Source organism: Cuculus canorus, chromosome 1 (assembly GCF_017976375.1).
Source record: "Cuculus canorus isolate bCucCan1 chromosome 1, bCucCan1.pri, whole genome shotgun sequence".
Lineage (NCBI taxonomy): Eukaryota > Metazoa > Chordata > Aves > Cuculiformes > Cuculidae > Cuculus > Cuculus canorus.
Genome location: NC_071401.1, coordinates 94,135,919 through 94,158,858, shown reverse-complemented (window position 1 = coordinate 94,158,858; position 22,940 = coordinate 94,135,919). Strand labels below are relative to the sequence as shown.

The 22,940-nt window shown below is 44.3% G+C and overlaps 1 long non-coding RNA gene across 1 annotated transcript; it reads left to right on the top strand.

Annotated features, from left to right (window-relative positions):
* Positions 1-9,698: 9,698 nt before the first annotated feature.
* LOC128854442 (uncharacterized) lies at positions 9,699-18,511 on the top strand. The gene is made up of 3 exons (XR_008453544.1): positions 9,699-9,897; positions 12,906-13,023; positions 16,434-18,511. It is a non-coding gene; the product is annotated as an uncharacterized LOC128854442 (long non-coding RNA).
* The last annotated feature ends 4,429 nt before the right edge of the window (positions 18,512-22,940 follow it).

The following is a 22,940-nucleotide window of genomic DNA, read 5'->3' as shown; positions in this document are numbered from 1 at the left end:
CCTGTGGCACATTACAGAAAGCAGAGGCTCCTGTGAAATCAATCACCTGCCTGAGCTCCCAGTAAAGACCAGCTATGCCATGGTTCCCGGTTGGCCATGAGCATTGGCCCCCTGGCTATAGGACTTCTGTGCAAAGCCAGTCCCTGGCTCATTACAATCCTGCCCACCCATGTTCCTACTGGTAGTCAGAGGGCACACTGCCACCTAGTGAACCACTCTTCCTCCTCCCCTTCTTCCTCACAGCACCTCAAGCCTCTTGGTCTTTCCCTGCTGCTGAGGGACCCATGGCAGCTGTACTGTCTTCCCAGGACAGTTACTGCTTTGGCAGCAGCTCCCAAAGTTTCCTGCTTGTGAGCCAACTTCCAAGCTTGCATTACTGCAGGGAGTCATTGCTGCTTGCCTGGGAGCTGCTCGTGGCTCTGTGATGCTCATTTTGGCTCAGCTTGCCCTGAGCACTGCTTTGTCTCCAGCACACAGAGCAGTCAATCTCACCAAGCAAGGCAGACCCAGGATGAAGGCCAAGCAAGCACACACAGCAGAGTGATTGAACCCTTTTAAAGTTGCATCCCCATTGATTCAATTTTCATAGGAGGAAGAAATAAAATTGCTGAAGTGAATGAGAAAAAGTAGCAGCAGAGTGCAACTGGTATGGGGCAACCTGAAGATGTCTAATGTAAGGTGTTTGGCAGGAGAAGAAACCTCATTGTAGAGACCACAAAGGGCTGAAGACCGTGATGCATTACTCATGAGGGTTTCAGAGGAGCTGAAATTGCTCCTCTAGCATGGCCAGGCCTTCAGACTGCCTCATCCTTGGCGCTGGCTTCTTTGAAAAGACCAAAGTAAGGAGGAAGCATATCAGTGCACTCAGTCCACTTGGTTGGTAGCCAGGCTGCAGGCTCCTAGCTCTGAGCACATGGAGGCATCATAATGGAGAAAATAATAGCATAACAGGGGAATTTAAAACACCTCTGAACACCACTTAAGATAGTGATTAGGTGCTATTCTTATGAAATATGCTGTCCAAGGAGAGAAAACTGTCAGGGTGGAAGCTGTTGGAAACCCAAGGACAGCCGAAGCAACAGGTCCAGACTCGGCTGATCTTACTCCTGTTGTTGTAAAATAGAAGTGACATGTTGCACGCTGCATAGATAATTACAGCCACCTAACCCTCACCCGCATTCCACACAATACAGCCAAGAAATAAATATAATTACCTCCTTGTCTAGAGCTGTTCCTCAGGTTAACCTCCTACCTGCCAAGCAGCCACCCTCCTGGTTAAAAAGATTAATATTTAAAGTGTTAAATACATGGCTAAATTTAGGGTTCAGATCTCTGGAGCAACTCCACAGCAGACCTCCTGCACGCTTAGTTTTGCTCTAAAGGACCAGCAGAAGGTCCCACACACAAAACATCCAAACAGCACCAGCAACCAAGAAAAATGGGGTCAAATTGAGAGCAAAGCAAGAGAAAATACATTATAGATATAAGAGAAAGCATCTTGAGAGGAAACTAACACATGCCTTCCATTCACTAAGAGAAAGCGAGTTTTCCAGTTCACTTAGGACAGCTCTTTAATGCTTCCTAACTCTAGCCAGGACTGATGTATGGTAAGAGACCAGCTGCCAGTGGCTGGAATAGAGATTGGGCAATCTGATAGGAACTTTCCATCCGAAGTTTCTTGTGCTGGTGTAAGTCAGTGCAAGATCACTGAAGCCAATGGAGGCTATGTCTATTTATATCACCTCAGGATCTAGCTAATGAATCACCATATTGCTGTGGTTGGAAAATACTGCCTCACTAGGAAAATCCCACTTTCAGTGACACAAAATCTGAATGGCAAAGGAAAGAGCTCTCTTCCACTTCTATAGCAATCTTAGTTAAAATTAGGTGGGTTTATGGCCCCACAACAATAAGAACTCACATCAGTTCCTCAATGGCTGTTCAGTTCAAACAATTCTGTCAAAATATTTCTTACTAGGTCTTTCCTACTGGTGTTTCTTTACTTCTGAGATACCCTCTGCCTCTCCTTCCTCCAGGTTCTTATCTCCTTGCACATGTTCTGCCTCACAAGAGAATAACCATAACAAACTGTGATTTATGGCCAACTTCGAAAATGTGATGACGTCCAGGGTTCCATTTGAATTCCTTCATGTTTGCAAAGTTTAAACGCTGTCCTACAAGCTGCCAAAGCATTCAGAGCAGGAAGTCAGCAGAAAAAGAAAGATAAGGGGACTGCTGGGGCTAGGACAAATACCCTACCCCTTTGTTTTGTTTTCTTGCCTTCTCTTGTCTTAAAGCTGAAGAGGCATCTTCCTCAGCTTCTTTTTCCTTTCTCCCTTTGTCCCTAAAACACACGCTCAAGCAGAACTGATTATGTTTTCTTAGTGAAAATTAGGTCAAGGGAAGAGAGGTGTTTAGGGAGCACAGACAGTTTGCATTTGATATAGAGTGTATTTTTTTAAGTGATCATTAAACTCACAATGGCCTGGGAGCTCTGGTTATTTTACATCTTCAGCCAGGCTGAAAACCGTAGTGGGGTGCGAACCACACCTATCTTCAGACTTGCAAGGGTCAGCAGGGTCCCAGCCTTGGCCAGGGTGTCTGCTCGGTGCCTCTCACCTAAAAGAGCACAACTGTTTTGCATGGCAACTTCCACTTGAACTGTCCCCATAGTGGGGAAATCCCCCCTACTCCCCATGGGGACAGCTGACACATGGAGAACCCACAGTTTCCCTGACCACTGCTTTGCCAGGCCAAAGGTCTTCTTCCAGAAAAAAGGAGTCACCTCTCAGGTACTCCAAGTAAGGGAAAGAAAAATATAATTTTTATCACTATTTTGCACTCAAACAGCAAAAGCTTCCATTCTGTACATATTGGTAACTTGGTCTGTACCATTTTGACAGACTGGGACAGTCAAGTGGTTCCCATTTCACCTTGTGGTTGCAGTTTTCTAGGGAGTGGGGTCTTTTCTGAGGACACAATATGTGGCCACTGGGCCTTTTCCTAATGCAAACCAAATTATAACTTGACCTGAAGCAGTTAAGATATGCAGTGTACTCCTTGAAGCAGTTATGTGTCTCGTGATCAAACCAAATACCATACAACCCAAAACTTTCCACATGTAGGCTGCTTTTGCAGTTTGCACCAAGGCCACCCAGCCCTGTAGGTCTGCAAACCCAGCAATGCTACAGCCTCTGTACCCCCACACCAGGAGCACGGCAAGGCAGCAAATCCTGCTGCAGCAGCCCCGAGGGCAGAGATTCCTCAAGAGACCAAGACTATGTCAGGACAGTGCACTGCAAAGGGAAAAGGCATTTTGTAGCAATAAGATAAAAATAATGGATCCCACAGGGAAGCACTGTGTGACTGAGGCTTAAGAACTTGTCTCAGGGGGGACAACACAGAGAAACATATAAGCATATTATTAGGTTGCACCAGCTGTCATATACATCTTTCTGCCCTTGGCTGGCCACTTTGCTTGATAGAACAGATTACTAGAGATACATAGGCAGATGAAATTTGCTTCCAGAAGTTTTCCATGACCATTTCCATTCCAAAAGTTAATTACAGAGAACTTTTTGGTACAAACACAATTTACTTTGGAAATCAAACTTTTGTTTGCAGAGAGATGAAAAGAATCACAAACATGCTCACAATTTGTGAATATGAATTCATAGGCATATTTCTAGTAATGCTCATCTAGTACTCCTTACAGCTCTCTTGTAGGTCTGATGAATCACACCCTACAAACAATACTACTCAAGCAATAGTCATGCTGAATAGCGCATGACTAACCCACAAGCAGAAGTTTATTCACAAAGTGTATGCAAATAACAAACACATCTGTAAGCAGCAGCCCTTACTCCAGAATAATTTGCAAACAAGAAAAGGGGTTAAGTCTGTCACGCTGATTGCTTACAGAAAGTAGATCACTCAGCCTTAGTCATTTGCGACTCTTTCTGGATTGCAGATCCTACTGGCACAGAATACAGCAGGCCCTTTCATTTGTTTTCCTACTCCTTGTCCTCCAGATGTTCAAGTCAGACGTGTTTTCTGCAGTATTTTTTTTTTATGACTTCTCAGCCAGATAATGAAACCTATTAAGGTCACTGCTTCACAGTAGGATGACTATCCAAGCTCTGAAAACTCATAGATATACTCAATTTATTATTTCCAGCTATCGATCATAGTATTGTGTTTGTGCAGCAAAGTTTTGGTAGTAGGGGGCTACAGGGGTGGCTTCTGTAAGAAGGTTCTAGAAGTTTCCCCTATGTCTGATAGAGCCAATGCCAGCCAGATCCAAGATGGATCTGCCACTGGCCAAGGCCAAGCCAGTTGGCGATGATGATAGCACCTCTGGGACAGACTATTGAAGAAGCAGGGAAAGGAGCGCAACAAACCCTGTGGGCAAAAACAGCAGCTGGGGTGAAGAATTAGAATATGTGAGAGAAACAACGATGTAGACACTAAGGTGTGTGAAGAAGGAGGGTGAGGTGTCTCCTGACAGCAGAGCAGAGGTTTACTTGCAGTCTGGGGTGAAGACCACGGTGAGGCACGTTGTCCCCCTGAAGTCCATGGAGGTTAACAGTGGAGCAGATATCCACCTGTAGCCTGTGTAGGACTTCACACTGGAGCAGGTGGATGCCTGAAGGAGGCTATGACCCTGCAGGAAGCCCACACTGGAGTAGGCTCTTGGCAGGACCTGTGCACCCATGGATAGAGAGGAGCCCATGCTGAAGCAGGTTTGTTGGTAGGACTTGTGACCTCATCAGGACTCACGCTAGAGCAGTCAGCTCCTAGAAAATTGCATCCTGTGGAAGGGCCCCATGCTGGAGAAGTTTGTGAAGAACTGTAACCCAGGAGAAGGACTCACATTGCAGAGGTTTGTGGAGTTTCTCCTGTGGGAGGGACTGCGTGTCAGGACAGGAGAAGAGTGTGAAGAGTCCTCTCTCTGAGGAGGAAGGAGCAGCAGAGACAACGTGTGATGAAATGACCACAAACCCCAATCACCATCCCCTTATGCCTGTGGTGGTCAAGAATTTGGAAGTAAAGCTAAGCCTGAGAAGAAGGGAAGGGTGGGAGAAAGGTGTTTTTGAAATTTGGGGTTATTTCTCATTGCCCTACTCTGATTAAGAGGTAATGAATTAAACTATTTCCCCAAGTCAAGTCTGTTTTGCCTGTGATGGTAATTTCTGAGTGATGTCTCCCTGTCCTTATCTCGACTCACAAGCCTTTCATTATCTTTTCTTTTCCCTCTCCAGCTGAGGAAGGGAGTGACAGTGCAGCTTCAGTGGACACCTGGTGTACAGCCAGGATCCACCTACCACAATCATATAAATACCTTAAGCTTAAGAAGTCACCACATGAATATACTGCTTCAGCAGCAAAGCAGGGTAAATACTGAGATCCAACAGCAGCATGAAACAATAAAGCAAATCATTTATTTCTTAGTGACATCGAGTGGAGCAGCACTATTTAACAGGTTTGGTGGGCTCAGTGAATAGGCCTATGCTGAGACTTGGAAAAAAAAAAAGAAATTACAAACCTAAGAAACTTGCAATGTGTCAGAAGAAAACCAGAGGTATCCAGGCCCTACTCTCCTTCAGAGAATATATAACTTATTTGATGTAATATTGCCCAGAACACTCCACGACTGGATACACAGTTTTCAGAAACACCAGCTTTAATTTAACTTTGCCAAAAAACAAACTCCCAAGAACTCCTTCCATTTGAGACTGGAATGGTAACACCTGCAGTACATCAATAAGAGGTTAATTTAGGCATCAATTCAACTCACTACTGTTGTGCTGAGCTCCTGGCAAAGAGCTAAGAAGTGCAGTAGGAGAATCTCTACACCCCACAAAATGGAGCAGGTAAGCGAGGAACAAATGTTAAATTTGTACAAGGTGAGGGTAAAATTGATAGACAGAGAGTTAGCAAGCTTGGAAGATTGAATACATTATCATTTCTTAGACTTTTGGCTGCCTTTCATGACTGCTTATGTGTCATCTCTTGTTTTATAGCTTAGACAATGTCTTCAGATTATGTCATATAATGCTCGACAGATAAGCATGCTACTGTGACTGCTATATTACATCTTTTATGATGCTTTTTCAATGCTCAACTTAAGTATTGACTGAAGTACAGGCCACCTATGTGCATGTGAAGTCTCTATAGAATGGTTTGGGTCAGAAGGGACCTTAAAGATTGCCTAGTTCAAACCCTCCTGCCATGGGCATGGACACCTTCCACTAGAACAGGTTACTCAAAGCCCCATCCAACCTGGCCTCCCATATGTTCTCCTATACTATGGAGGATAATTTTCTAGAAAGAGACTTGCACTTTACTCTTTGATTTAAACCTGTTCTCAGGAGCATCAGTACATAAAGGATGCCTCTAATCACTGCTGTAAATCCCGTGATTTATTTTGCAGGAAGTTGTCCCTTTCCCTGGATTTAGGATGTTACCAGGGATAAGAAGTGAGCTACTTTTAAAAGCAGTTGCTGTGAATGCTATCTCTCTTATTACAAGTTCCTCAGTGTACAATCAAAGCCTCGCAACTTGGCCATGTCACAAATGAATAGCTATAAATTTCCTTTGATGCTGACAATCCTAAGATAGAATTGGATAAATAGTTCCTGGCACACCTCACTCCATCCTCACTCACCATCCAAGGACATGGAGCTGCAGGGCCTGAGGTCTTCGGCTGGATGAGAAGAATGGAAAGTCTGTATTCCTGATACCTCTCACTCAATTTCTTTTCACAGGTTTCAGAACAGTATGTTAATGCCTGACAGCTACAATAGGCAGCTGGGAGCTATTCTTGCTATGGAGAGCAGTGATAAAGGCTACTTGCATTGTATTTTGGAGGCCATGTTTTTCAAGCCACCTCTCTCAGATTGTCATTTTACTTTGGGAAATGTCATAATCATCGACATATCATCATTCAAACAACAGCAATATGCTGCCTAGGCATGGCAGAGCCCGTGTGCGGTATGGGCTGGGGTCCCAGGAGGTTACATCCCCATGCCTGTGAACAAAGGTGCCTGATGCCCCTCCAGTGGACCTTACCCAATGCCGCTGGAGCTGGGGGGAGCTTCACAATAAGTAGCTTATCTTGGCTTTTGGAGTCACTGTGGTTTCCTTTAGATGACTTACACGTCTAAATGTCATTGTACCCTAAAACCATTATAGCTGGCGTTAGCAAGAACTGCTCCCTCATTTCATTGAACTCTTTCCTAGTTCCACCTTCAAAAATAAGCAGTGGTGCTCAAGGGAATCTTCTTTCTCCTCAAAGAAAAACTCACTTTTAATTACCAACTACTAAATAAAGTTCTTCTCAATCCTTTCAGCTACCAGAACATATACCTAATTAGATAATACAGCACATACTCATTAATGAGCTGGCAATGGAGACACAAGAAGAGGGAGTTGCCAAGCATAGACAGACATATTCCTCTAGAAAAGGTACTACATCCTTACAGATGAGGTAAATGTTACTTTATGTAGCCCAAAAGTGGTAATAAAAAGGCTGTATACGCATCTAATGTTTTTGTTTGTGACAGGTTTATAAAAAAATCAGCAAATTTGAAGTAACAGGAGCGGTGTTTATTTTCTGCCTCTGTGAAAACATAACTGTTGGTATTCCTGTTTCATTGATATGAGTCGCTTTTTCTGCTTCTCTCCATTCCTGATTAATTTTAGTCTTGGGAAATTACTTTGGACTTGTACCACTGTGCCATCTAGGCCTGATGATTTTATCATATGTTTTTCCCTAACCAGATGTCAGCCACTGCTCCCTTTGAGCGAAATCCCCCGGTTTACCTTGATGTAAAGATTTAAACAAGTTATGGTCACCTTACCTGCCACTAGTACTGGGCAATCAAGAACAAACAATGCTGAAACAAATAAGTTTGCCTCAGTTCCTTTGATTTGGGATGTATTTATCTCTCAGTAAATACTGATTATAGGAAAAAGACACAGTGAGTGTGATCTGGCAAGCATTGATTAGAGATCCCCATACTGCTTAGTTGCATGTCTACAAGGGAAGGATGGGTGAGTGATCACCCACTCTGTGTGTTACCAGGTTGGTTTCTGGCCAACTGTCAGCAGAGGCGTGCAAGCTCCCAGTCACTAAGGCTTGGCTTGTACTACCTCAGTGTGATGGCAGTGAAAAAAGAGGAGGGTTGTGTGCCTAGGGATCTGGATGTTGTTGGTGTTTTCTCTGGGCCACCACAGGACCTCTTGATACAGCTAGCCCTTGCCTGCATGAGAACATGTTAGTCAGTATAGCAAATTATGGGTCCTTAAACAAGTCATGTTATGCCTTATATAGGTAGTTATACCCTATATAGGTAGTACAGCTAAACTTGCATCTCAGCTAGCATTTCATGGCTACCACATCATTAATGAAGAGAGTGACTTTTGTCCATGCTTGTGAAAGCTATGCCATTGAAACTTTTACCCATCAAACATAACTTAGCAGTATTCATCCTTGGTAAAGAGTAAAGTCAGTCATGTCACCAGCTGGCTAAGACGGAATGGGCGTGCAGCCAGATAATGGAGATGCTGCTCATGCAGCAGAATGACCTACAGCACTGGCATTCCCCCTGCCAGACCCCAGGGAGGCCCATGGGCTGCTGTCCCTAAGCAGAGCCCAAGACAAAGCCTTCATAACCACCATCGAAGTGGCATCCCCACATAGAAGCCTGGCTGCTATTGTGCTGTCTGACCAGGATCTTCTGCAATCCAGGGTAGTGTTACAGGGATGGGAAGGAAAGTGAAGGACCTACTGGCTTCAAACCCCTCTGCAACCTCAGCCAGCCTGCTGTGTGCCAGGAATTTTCCTGGGGCAGCCAGGTTGGCCATGGAGGCACCCATGTATGTGTGTGTTCTGATGGTCTTTGCTGATCCTGTTCCACATCTGCTCTAACAGACAAGAAACCAGGGACTGTCACTGAGCAATGGACCAACATCATGAATTTAGGAAATGGCAAACCATTTGTGTGTGTCTGCACAGAGCAAAATACATCCTGGAAAGGTTAAAACTGTCTTTGCAGCAGCACAAAACAAATATCAAGATGGACACACTGCGGCTGGAAAGAGAGTGGTGCCTTTGTTGTGGTAAAAGATGCTGCAGTGTAAATTCACCTGTTACAAGGAAATTTGCAATATGTTTCTTTGTCTCTATTTTGTGTTACAGTGAGGACTGGGTTTGGCTTTCTTTTTTTTTTAAATCATACAAATACTGAAAGTAAATTTCCTCAGATTCTTTGCTTGGTGGATTGCTTGTGACAAAAATTGATACAGAAATAAATCACTGTGCTGGATTCTGCCTGAAAAAGGCTGTGGTGCTCTGTTTTCTGTGTCTTCTATGAAATAATTGGCAGTTACTCATCTTAATTGCCTCAGTTATGCTTGTTTTTAAAGTCAGCTCTTACCTGAAGTTTTCCTAGAAGACTCTCAGCAACAAAGGGAAAACTGTGAGGCTTGTGGCATTGCAGGCATCAGCAAAGCACAGTTTCATACAAGCATTGCTTAATCTGTGGTTCTGAGTGTTTCAGTACTGATTTTGAGTACGATCATCTAGCTAGGGACAGAAATATGATTAAAGAGGAGCAACTGCAGTCCTTTGTAAAGGGCAGGGAAAAGGCAGCGTGTGCAGCTGCAGAGTGGGCCTCTGTGGGGAAGGCAGTGGCTGCACAGCTGCCTGACCACAGCCACAACCCTGCAGAGCCACGCAGGCAGCGGGAAGCTGATGCCCAGGCTGTTCCCCAATCTCCCTCCCAGGTGAAAATAAACACATGTCTAGCTGTGAGCCTGCTGGACTCATCTTCTCGCAAGCAAGTCCTCTGCATGTGTTCTAAAGGAGGGAAACGTGCAGCTGAAAGTATGGAGGTAGGTGTGATAAGATGCAGGGCATGTTCCCCACTGCGTAGATGATCCTGGTCAAACTTGACATCTGATTTTCTAGATATCAGATCTGGGATTAACCTTTCCTCTTTGGGTTTCAAAAAGGCTTCAGGGCAAGGTATGAGTTTACCGGGAGGAGGAGGATGTTGAAATGGGCAAAACTCTTTCTAAGGTCTCCAGGCAGCTGGGAGAAGAGTCACAGAAACAGAGGCTCCTTGATTAGAACTATTTCTGAGACTGATCTTACTCAAAATTTTTTCTCATAACCTTGGCTAAAAACATCAGCATGCACTAAAAAAATTTGCTGATGACACAAAACTGGGAAACAGCATCAGGTCAGAGGGTTAGAATATGTTACGGGACGACCTCATGAATGAAAGTTACAGAAAAGGGAGGAAATAAAGTAGCACAAAATCCAAGGTCATACATTTAGGAACTAGTAATTTTTTGCTGTAAGCAAGAAACTCATCAGCTAGCAGCAACAGAGCTTTTTCCCCTGAGCAAAGAGCAGATAATGTGATAACGTGATGCAGCTGTGAAGAGGGAAGTTCAGCCTTAAAATGCTTCCAAAGAAGTACCTCTCTTAGCGATACCTCAAGAGCGGTCATACTAATGCCACTATACAAGCTTTGGGTTAGGTCTTATTTGCAATAGGAGGTACAATTCTTGCTTCCAGTTCCCAGCATGAATTCCCAAGGAACACGAAATAGGGTTGGAGAAGAGTTATCAGGGTAATCAGAAGAAAAAAGACTATATTACCAGAATACTTCTGCTAAAAGTTTTGGCTTGGAAAACTAGCAGAACAGAAGCTCAGTGAAAATCAGCTGTTGTCTGTAAGTGTGTGGGCACAAACACTTGGGAAGGAAACCTGTTTGAGCACCAAGATAATTTCATCATAAGAACATATGGATATACACTATCCATCAATATATTTAGACTGTAAATTAGATGACTTGTTTAAATCACTGGGACAACCAAATTCTAGAAAATGCTTCCTGTATCAAATAGGAGTCAAATAATCCACCTACTTTTAATGTGGAATTTGAGGAGTTAGAAAAGGGAGCGTATACCTGGATTGGGTGACTCAGCAAGTCCTTTCTAATCACTTGGCCTGTCACACACTTCGTCAGTGCTATCCATCAATAACATAAGCGGCAAAACATAGATATGTGTGGGTAGCTTTGAAGCTCCAACTTTTTCTCAGGTTTTGGGAGATAATTGAAGGTGTCTGCAAGCCTACACTGTATGCTCAGCCTGTAAAGGATTCCAGTAAGAGCATATGGACTCAGGTTTCTAAGTATAAAGTAGCACATAGAATATGAAAGTAAGATTTCAGAGACATGTCCAAACCACTTATTCTGAAGAAAAAATACCCATCTGACTACATCAAGGTCTTTTAAAAATCACATTGAAAGAACTGGGAGTAGTAAAGGCTTTGAATACTACTATTTTGCTTGCTATCTTTTGCCTTTTTCCATAGCAAGTTTTAAGCACAATAGATTTTTCCTGTTTCCCATTCCCCATTGAGACATTTGAAAGATGCTCAGAGAAGACAGATGTTTCCCATCTGTCTGGCCACTAAAGTTCCACAAAGCCCTACAGAGGTACAGTGGTGAAAATAAATATATAAACCATTCGATTTTTATAAATTGTCCCCACAGGGACTCACAAAAGCTGAAGTTCTTAGGCTTGCAGGCTTGACAGGGAATGCATTTTTCTTTGTACAGCATTTAATTTTTGATACCTACAGCACACTGCCCAACATGAAGGAATCACAGCCTCTCAGGGCACATGTCTTTCTTTCAAAGTGTTCTATTTAAACCATATAATCACAAGCCCCATGAATTATCATCATTTAACAACTGGGACTTCCTGCCCTAAAAGCTCTTTGTTTATAAGTCACAATCCATCTCTCTATTAGCGAATTTCCAGTAACCCAATGTATTTCAGGACTACCACGAAAGGTATGACTAATACCTCTCTGGTCATATTTTCCCACTTTCCTGGTAAAGCACGGGTGAGGAGTAGCCAGAGCATCTCTATCTGAGCACTGTGCACCTCATAGGCTCCGCTTTTCTATCATATTTTCTAAATGCAGATGACACTAAGCTGGGTGGAAGCGTGGATCTGCTGGAGGGTAGGGAGGCTCTGCAAAGGGATCTGAACAGGCTGGACTGCTGGGCCGAGACCAATGGCATGAGGTTTAACAAGGCCAAATGCCGGGTCCTGCACTTGGGGCACAACAACCCTATGCAGTGCCACAGATTAGGAGAAGTCTGGCTAGAAAGCTGCCTGGAGGAGAAGGACCTGGGGGTAATGGTTGACAGCTGACTGAACATGAGCCAGCAGTGTGCCCAGGTGGCCAAGAAGGCCAATGGCATCTTGGCTTGTATCAAAAATGGCATGACCAGCAGGTCCAGGGAGGTTATTACAGTGCTCTGTACTCGGCACTGTGAGACCGCACCTTGACTACTGTGTTCGGTTCTGGGCCCCTCACCACAAGAAGGATGTTGAGGCTCTGGAGCACGTCCAGAGAAGAGCAACGAAGCTGTTGAGGGGGCTGGAGAACAAGTCTTATGAGGAGCGGCTGAAAGAGCTGGGGTTGTTTAGCCTGGAGAAGAGGAGGCTGAGGGGAGACCTCATTGCTCTCTACAACTACCTGAAAGGAGGTTGTGGAGAGGAGGGAGCTGGCCTTTTCTCCCAAATGACAGGGAACAGGACAAGGGGGAATGGCCTGAAGCTCTGCCAGGGGAGGTTCAGGCTGGACATCAGGAAAAAATTTTTGACGGAAAGGGTCATTGGGCACTGGAACAGGCTGCAGGGAGGTGGTGGAGTCACCTTCCCTGGAGGTGTTTAAGGGACAGGTGGACGAGGTGCTGAGGGGCATGGTTTAGGGAGCGTTAGGAATGGTTAGATTCGATGACCCAGTGGGTCCCTTCCAACCTAGTGATTCTATGATTCTATAAATATGGTTCTGCTTCTCTGCTTCACAGTGCACCCTGCCCTTCTGGAGCCTTCAAAAAGTTAAACAGTGAAAGGTTGCATTGACCCTAACCAAGGGCTGTTTCTGCATGATCAGCTCACTCACACAGCTCCCACTCTCATATCCACGTAAGTACTGTTCACAGACCTACCCTGGAAACATGCCTCCTGTTACCTATATACTACTCCCATGCAAGCTGTTTTGCCTTCCAGTCATCTCTAGTCATAGGTCTCATTTTTCTTTCCCTCTGCCAAGACATCCTCTGCTTCACCCCAGGCTGTCTCAGTCCAGTTCTGACATGTCATCTCGGATGACTTTCCTACACCCATACAACAGCCTCCAGGCCCACTCTCATTAGGCTACCAGCTTGCCAGCCTTTGGCACTCCAAGGTAGCTGCAGCTTTTGAATGGATACATCAATGAGTTCTTGAAACGCATTCTCATTCGTGCTCTTCACTCAGCTCTCTTGGAAGCAAAATCTTCCTTATCTCTACAAATCTTGTTGCTCAAGATCCTATCTGAGAACAATAAACAATTAACAAACTCCCAGGGAATACCTTAGGTGTATTTTCACATCAGACTTTACATCACGTCCCAGAATGCCCGCAGAGGTTCATGACTCCAAGTTCCAAGCTTGAAGTCACACTTCCCAAAAAGTTTAGTTCATATTCTTTTTCTCTGTGCCCCCTTAACATCATATGCAACTACCACTTTGCCAATACTGTTCATTTTACAAAAAAAAAAAAACCAAAACATTTCTGCACTATGCTGAGAGCCAGATCTTATGTGGATAGACAGACAGAGGGATCCATCACTTCACAGAGAGTAAAGCATTTTTTCGTACTCATTCCAGTGCTCCACCGAGCAGTAACTATGTCCTCACTGCTTTTCTCCCTCTGAAACATGCCTCTGTCTTTCTGCCACTGAAGCGAAGAGAAATTTGCCCCAGGTGAGACTAGCTAGGAGAGCAAGTGTGCACTGCAGTGACGATGCCAACAGGAATATTGCCAGAAGTGTAAAGTTGTCTCATCCCTTATGATCATCTGTACAGATGCCTTTTGTGCCAGGGAAACAACACCACACCTTTCCCTGAAATACCATGGTGTGGGAAGGGTGGAGGGCAGACTTTTCTTGAACAATTCTTTAGTTGTGAAGGAGACACATCTTATTAATGCTTTCCTTAAATACTACACAGTAGCACTGAAAAAAACACGTTTTATTCCACACATAGTTTCCTTCAAAGAAAGATGGTTTGTGGAGAGAGGAAATGGCTTTTCTTAGGTTCCCTAACATAGCTGGAAAACACAGGTGAGGTTTTGGGCACACAGCCTATTTCACGTTTTCTTTCTTCCATAATTGCTTTAGGATGTGTAACAGATTTGCAGCACACGTAAGGCAATAAAAAAAGAAATTCACTTCAACAATATTAGCATGAATGTGAGCTTTCCAGCAGGACCAACATTTTCACATCTGTGGCATTCTTCTGTTTAAATCAGGAACTGTTTAATTATAGACTGCTTGAATGGTGCTGGTCATCTGAACAGCACCAAGGGGATAGCGGGCAGGCGGTCTGCCCCAGCCTAGCCTAGTAAAGGCTGATAGGCATAAAAGTATGTTTTTCCCCATCTGAATGCCTTAACCTCTTTATAGACTTGTTAGGTTGAAATCATTAAAAAATCATTTTCAGACATGTCATACTATGCAAACAAATGAGTCTAGAAAGCTTCCAGAGGTGGTTCCTAATGGAAGAAGCAAAACAGAATTAGTATCATAGACTTCTCCTTGAATATTTCCATCTGAAATATTCTGAAAGCAAGAAAATCCATTTAATTAAGCAGAGGAAAGAAACACACTAAGGCCTCAAAAACACCCTGGGGAAACAATGGCACTTGCAGTGACTTTCCTCCAGGACATCAAGGAGGAGAGAACAAAGGTCTGATTTATCAGACCTGTGAAGAATGGTGCCATTGTTCTTTTATTTCCTACACATACCCATTCAAATAAAAATGAGCCCTTCCTCCAAACAACACCAGGCTGCAGACACTGTATGGATGTCTCAGCTGATACGTCTCTCTCTCACTGCAGGCGGGAACACAAAGTACTTTACCAGATTGCTTAACAAGCACTGAGCAAGCAGCTATAACCCCTGGCAAGTACCTACAGGAGGGGGCTGGGTGGGGGATGTTAAGCTAAATTTGCATATAGGTGTAAAGAAGCCGCTGTAACTTGTCTCCACATTGGAAATCTCATTAATTTTACCATTGATTCATTTGTTCAGTTACCTAGTTAGTATGTAACATACTGCATGCTGAAACTTGACCTCTAAGCATATTATGAGTCCAGAGAGAAGTACTGGTTTGATTGGCACCTGCATAAATAAAAATTTCCAGTAAGAAGGAAAATTTCTGCGCAATGATTGCAGCAGGAACTTGTTTGACGTCGATCACACCAGCAATGACTGTACAAACTTGGTTATAAATTACCGCCCAGCAAAGGCTCCTTTTCCAGGTCAGGGCTTCACCTCTGGTCCTGGTGTCTGTTTACTGAAGAAAGCTCCTCTAGGACTTTCTAGGAGAAACATATGACCACCAGCAACTGCCACTGCTTTTGTGATGAATTAGTATAGGAATAGTCTGCAGGCTGCCTGACAGTAGTATCCTAACCCAAGCTTATCAGACGGGAAACTACAGCTGCAGGACAAGTAAACATGGATAACACCCTCATTTCTGTACTATAGCTATGATTTTCAGCCCAATATTTCAAGCTAGTAGATAAGTAAAAGCAACTGAAAGCAGAAAATAGAGAACTACCTCTTAAGTAAATTCCTTCACTTTCCTTTATGTTTTTGCAATTTACTGTGAAATTCTTTCCAACAAAACAGTTGATGAATCTTTTAAGAGAAATATGAGATTAACAGGAGAAAGTACAGCAACATTGTTTTCCTCAGAGCTGGCCTTTGTTTTCTGAGCCACTGAATTTCTCTCCTCTTCACAATGAAATAAAAAAGAAGTTACCATAATTCAGGGAGCCCTACAAGCTTTCTTGCAGTGTGAGTAAAGCTAACTGAAAGTACCTTACATTTGCTAAGGCTGATGCCAAGGCAAATCAGCTGCTGATACTCAGTAAGTAACTTGGAGTGACAATTCATCTGACCCACTGGAGGGATCAAGTTCATGTGAGTTAATTATCCCTTTACAGCCAATGAAAAGGAAGAGGAAAATCCAGAGCAATTTACCTTACCTTAAGACAGAAAGCAAAAATAAGCCAGTTTACTCATGCCCAAAACACACCCCTTTCTCCTGTTGGCAGTAAAGGGAGTCTTGGGTGACGTGCATATGGAGGCAGCCAAAGCATAAACATGTAAAAGTGGGTGAGTCAAATTCCACCCCTATGTGGGAACCCTCAGCCTTGGGTGCCTGGTCCAGTTCTTGTCCCTGAGCTGGTTGTGAAAGGGAGACTGGCCTCTTTCCTTCTCACATTTCACAAATGTATCCAGCATGTCTTCGTTTCTCTAAGACAGCATTTGCCTTTCTTCCAGGAGTCATGTCGAGAGGAGAGATGTTTCCTACCCAGATATTGTTACTCGTAACCCAGGCCATCATTGTCCTTCATCCTTGAGGAAGACCTGTTGCACTGCAGGTTTTGCTGAGGTGCTCTCTAGTGCCTGCCTGCTGGCATGAAGTGCTGGAGCCCTGGAGCACTGGTCTTGCCACTGGGATTTTGGGTGCACATACTTATGGCTGTCAGCTTGCAGCTTCACCTCTCCGAAGTGGCCACAGACCATTTGGTGCCCTCACTTGATTTCACAGGCTTCATCTTCTCAACTTTCAGTGTCAATGTCTCATTGATAAGGGCTACTACACCTAATTGCTACTGCAACTGCTATTAGAGTTAACAGCAACCTTTGTACCCCAGATAAGCTGGCAAAAATGCTGAGTGTCCTCTGGCCCACATGGCTTAGAGGATGGCAGGGTGGTGGACTTCCTTCCGCCCCCTACCACCACCTCCACTGACTGCATCCAAGCTTGATCACAGGAAGAAGGCCTCCATGTGCCATAAGGACCAGAGATGTCTGAGATGGCACCTCGTGGCACCTGGAGGCTGGCAGGCTGTCCCCAGACCTTGGAGGGATGTAGTAACACAGAGAGGGTGGCCAGACTCACTGAACACATCTTGGCTCTTCGGGAGGTACCTGAAGGATGCTGGTGTCCAGGACAAATAGTACACACCTGCACTATTAAATGATACACACAGGAGGGAAGCAAGCATTACATGCGTGCACAGAGACATGCATTCACTCAAAAAATGTAAAGCTCATAAGTCGCCTAGGTGGGACTTCAGCTAAGAGAAAAGCAGGAAAAATTAAGGGATGTCACCAACAAGCAAATGCACCACAATGAGAATTTAGCATGCACAAGTGAAAAATAGCTGCTGCGTAGTTCAGAAATATAAAAATAGTTTGGCTTTTCCCCTACCCTTTCCTTTCAGTCATCACTTCTCTGCAGCCCTGGGGTTTGTTTGTGTCAGTTGCTATGGGGAGGCTGTGCTGCCAAGCCCTTCTGGGGAAAAGTCATTCAACTAACGAACCAACCCAGGGCTAACAGTTCTGTAAAAATATTAACTCAGACTTTCTCCCTCTCTCTTTGAATATCTGACAGCACACCTCAATGCAATAAAGAATCACTGTACGACCCCTTCTCACAAACTATTACCTGCCCTTTAAAAGAGTTGCAGTATGTATCAACGAAGTGGTGTTCAGCTGCTCCCTGTAACAAGTGCCATCCCACCCAACCCATGAGGTCACTGCTGACACCATATCACCACTCACAGGAAGGAGAATATGCCTGTGGCTATGTCCAGCCTGGGTACCCAAGGAAACACCCTGGGCCACATTTTGCTGCTTTGAGCTGTGAGCACACAGGTACCCCAGCCCTGCAAAATCCACTCTGCCAAGGCAGAACACGACAGAAGAAAAGTGCCTGTTCTCCTCTGCACTCCTCGGGTGGGCTGAAGGCACAGTGCAGGAGCCAGCACGCCTCACGGGAGCAGTGACTTGCCCACACCGTAGGGCATGGCATTTGGCAGTGAAGTGGTGTCACTTCTAGTGCTCATCACATTTTCAGGAACACAAATGCACCTCATCTATGCCTGATAACAATGTTGACAAGTATCTGCAGGCAAGGGCTTGCAGCACCCACTTTTAGTGTTCTGGCTCTGTTCATAGACAACTTGCAGAAAACATGCACCTCCTTTCCATACTCCTTCCCCTCTGCTCTGCACCCTCCCAAACATCACCGTTTGGCCAGGTTACAGACATGGCAGGCTCTCACTGGTCAGCAGGGTCATACTTTATGGAGTGCCTGCAGTCCATCACCTCCTAATAAATGCATTTTGGCACCCCCTGTATTTGTGAGTTTAAACATTCCTGTCTGCAATAAACCTGTCTTGCTCGCCCCACAACTGTCTGAGCACTGTATTTCCCTTTCCTGCAATGTTCAAATATACTGTTTGGCACCTAAAGGCTTCACATTTTTATAACACCTTCTATGTTTGCAGCACTGTGCAGTCATTCATTGCCATCTCCCAACACCCTAGCTAGGTTGGCAAGTAAATATTATTCTCTTTTCTCGAGTGGGAAGACTGAAACAAAGTGAAAGCGGCTTGTCTTGGACCACGTGGCTAAGCCTCCCCAGCATACCAAGTAGCTCCTGCGCCTCCTTTCCCTTTGCAGGAGTGCTGTGTTTGCATGCAGCCCACAGGCTTTCTCACACCTGGAGCCCATCCCTAGGGCTGGCAAAGATGTTCGCTCTTCGTGAGCTTCACTGCCAGGGCAGAGTATCATGTTAGCAGAGCATGAGTAAGAAACATTTACTGCTGGGGACTTGAGCTAGGGCTCCTTTTTCACATCCACGATGCAACATGTGGAAACTCCCAGCTCTTGAGAGCAGCCCTGACCTTGTCTGCTGGCCAGGTTGCAAGTGCTGGAGCTTAGCTTTTTGAAAAGGCGAGAGTGAAAAATGTGAGAGCACTTTCCAGAGCTCATGGGTGGTTTAGTTGCCATGTACATGGGACGGTGAGGCTGAGCAACAGGGGCAGGAGACGCAGTTTACAACCTCCCTATCTCCTTTCCTACTTCAAAGCATTAGGTGGATCTAGTCCAAAAAGCCAGGTCTCTGATTGCTACTGCACAGAATAAATGACTGTTTGCACATTGAGTTGTCTGCCCGTTTGAATCTTTAATTATCATTGCCATGAGGATGGGGTACCAAGTGACTCAATGAAATGAGAAGAAATCTCAGTTGACGTCTTGCCTATCCTTACATGCTTGCATTTATTTCTGAGCTCTTCTATCTCAACACTGGAGTCTCAAACACTAAACAGTGAGTTTTACCAGTCACTTTGCAGAGCTGTGCTGATAAGGAAGGCAGCCATCAAAGGGAAGCACAACCTCAACAGCTGTAAAAGTAGTGCCTCTGACTTTCCCTAATGGCTCACAGGAGGGGAAAAAAGGACAACTTCATTCTTTTCCTTTCGGGTCAGCATTTATACTAGCTGGCAAAAGACTAAGGTATCTATTTGCCCCTTGCTGCTGGTGCAGGTGAGCAGAGCTCAACTGGCACAACGCGCCATCCGGTGGTACCAAGCCCCACTGGCAGCACTGCCAATGTTTTCGAGTCCTTTCAAGTTCTGAACTCCAAAGGGTTTTCAGCTGGAAAGTCTGAATAGGCCTCAGTTTAATGACTTTCTAGGTTTTTTTCTCTTCACGTGAGTTTTGACTGAACAAACTAACTTACAACTGAGTTCATTTTCAATTCAAAAGCTTGGTTTGGATGTATGTTCAAGGGATTTTTTTTAAATGCTTAATGAGCAACAATCATGCCCTGCCTCACGTTGCCTCCCTGTAGCACCCACCCCTGGCTCAAACACAAGTTCTGTACGCATTGCTGCAGCATTGCCACAGCCCTGTCCATTAAAACAGAAGAAAGAGAGAGACCCAAGTGCATCACAAAGTTTTTCAGGAATATTTCAGGCACTTTGGTGGTTCAGGAAAAATTTGGAAGCATATCTGTGCCAGCTACAAATTTATCTGCACTGGAGTTTAGCGTTTCAGATTAAAGGGATAATATCAAGACTAGGGCATTGTTTCAAGTTATTAGCTTTATAGCCTGCTTGTAACTACAGAGAGCAATTTAAATAATTACATATTTGCCACAAAGACCTGGGAAACCTGGCCGCCTGGGCAAAAGGTGAATGGGAAGGTGTGACAAAACTGCTAGAAGAGCAATCAGCTGGGAAAGTGGGCCAGAAGTGGCTGGGAGACACCCTTGGCAGAAAGCTGCTCAGCAATCATTACTGAATAGGCACCTCACTTTGGCTGCATGTCCAGTAGCTCCTTGTATACCTCCCCCCGGGTACCACCAGCAGCTGAGCATCCTCAGCACTGAATGGGCACATCGAGGGTGCTATCCACACAGAAACCCTGGTTCCTCTTTAGGAAGTGGGCTTGGGCCTTGAAAAAAGGGTGGTGAGCCCTCCTGCAGGGCTCTGCCCATCCTGGGGCAGCCTATCCAACAGGAGGCCACTCTTGCTCCACACTATTTATTATCCAAAAAGTGCATGGTAACGGAGGGAAGAAGCCAGGCTGTATCCAAGAACCAGCCGCCTGGGAAGCCCCTGAGCAGAGAGGGTATCAGTAATCTTCCATGGAGGGGTGTAGTTGACTGTGTAAGTCTGCCTGGCTGCCCTGTCCCAAAACAGAAGAGCTTTCCTCATCTGGCCATTTCTCCTGCAGTGGCCGGGATGAGTGGCAGTTACCCGCCTGGCCGAGGTCATCTCCATTACGCCTCCAAGTACTGCCAGCACCAAGCCTGCCAAGAGAAAAGCACCAGATCTGTTTAGTGGAAATGATGAGGGTTTACACTACAAATCTCTGTTTAGGGCAGTGTTAGTCATCTGCTGTGGGTGTGATTCAAGACCAAAGTTAGCTGACCAAATTCCCTATATAGTCAAGAAAGAGACCAAGAAAGGTGAGGGTGTGATCCAAAATGCCTACATTACATGCCTGAAGTAAAACAGTGTCAATACTGCCATTGTGTACAAAGTGGTATTTTAGTTTCTGGCTGCGTGGAATTTTCTGTGGAATCCATAAAAGTAAAACAATATTTTAATACTTCATCAAAGTGGTTTTCCTTTTTTTCTGCCACCAGTAGGAGGTATCGCACATATTTTGCTGGTATGCACCCACTGCTAATAAACAGCACCATTTTGACTACATTTACCAGGTGTTCTTGAAGGTTTTGGGCAGAACTAATCCAAAAGGCACCCCAAGAGTGGTGTTTTTCTGCAGCACCTCCAAAGCTGGGCTGGCTAGGAGTGCTGCAAGGCGGATCATAAATAGGAGTTTTTAAAAAATCTTTAGAAATCCAACTCAAATTTGCAGAAGTGAAAGAAATGGAGTGAGAGCAGAGAAAAAAACCACAAACTTAAGACCACTGTAAGTGTTCATGTCATAGTAAATTATGGGAGTGAGGGAAACCCTGTGCAGTTACAGTCACTAAAAAGGCGAAGGGAGCAGTAGCCCAGGAGACCAACGCACCTGGGAGATAAGTAATAAGAGTTAGGATTAGTGAAACACAAATGACAGAAAAAAACATACCAAAAATCTATTCGCAGGGACATGGGCCGTTTACTGCCAGCTGTCAAGGAAATGCGTAAGAAAGAGTTGCTATCTTTAGTTTTCCATCATCTGAGGAGGCAGAGAAAACGATGCAGTGATGCAGCAGAGCTGGAAAAGAGTAAACATCATAAAAAGTTCATCCATCAGGGAGGAAGGGGTGGGCCAGCTAGCCTAACACTAATACTGGGCAAATAACAAGCTATTCAACTCCTGAGCACTTCTGTGGTTATAAAGAGCATGGCTGAAGCTCTGCTGCCAATTTTCTTATCAGATTTCCTAATTCCTTTGTTTCTTCCCTCATCTATCATTTTGCCTTCACACTGCACTTCAGATGCTGGGTCTTCCTCCCTTCACATCACCATTAAGCCCACTTCCCCTTAGTTGAAGATGCTTGCATGTTTGTATCAAATATCTTATCCAGTGACACTACGATTTTCTATCTTTGGAATAACCAACAAGTCTATTTCCATACACGCTTTTGTGATTCAAAGTGATACAATCTCCCAGCTAGCATCCATCAATTGTTCTCAAATAGTTCCCTGGGACTATTTGTTATTGGCAATTAAGTTTTGTTGATCACATAAATTTGTATGCCATTGTTTCCATTTCCTGACTGGAGGACAAGACAAGTCATTTCAGTGCTAGTATTAACACGGCATGATTTTCCGCTTGCTTTTTTCAGATACTTGTACCTGCAGCTTTGAAATTATTATTCTTTAAACCACTGTGATAGTACGGTTCAGTTGACTGTAACAGTCATGTGAGGCACATGCAAATGGAAGGCAAGAACAGTTAAGCAAATTCCCTTAATTATGCGCACAAATGTGAGTGTATTTTTGTTTAAATACTGTTTACAATTCATTTTTATTTAGTTTTCCATTACAGTTGTTAGCTTATTTTCTCATAGCTTTGTTCCCTTTCTTTGTTCAGCTTTATTTCATGGCTTTTTCCTTTTCTTCCCATATTCATGAGATCTCCTTCTCTATTCATTCTTCTTAGCTAGCCTTTCCCCTTCCTGAAGTGACTTATCCTTGGCAACCCTCAAAGTAAATATTGTCTATTATAAACTCTTTTATTACTTGAAATCTAATATCCTCTTCAGCAGCATTTGTTTGGGATGTGTCTTCCTTTTCCCTTGGGATTTAATTTGCAAACTTTTTAGCAGAACATTTTAACTAGTTGTGAAAGACCTTAGCCAAAATATGTCTCTAAAATAGGATAGCAGCCACATTAATAAAATCAGAAATTGCAAAGGATGAAAACTGTTATTAAAAGTAACACAGCAAACCTGTGACACTGTCCATTCTGCCTTTGCGTGGTTTAGAAGCAGGGCAGAAGAGATGTCTGGTGTTTAACCAATCAATCTGT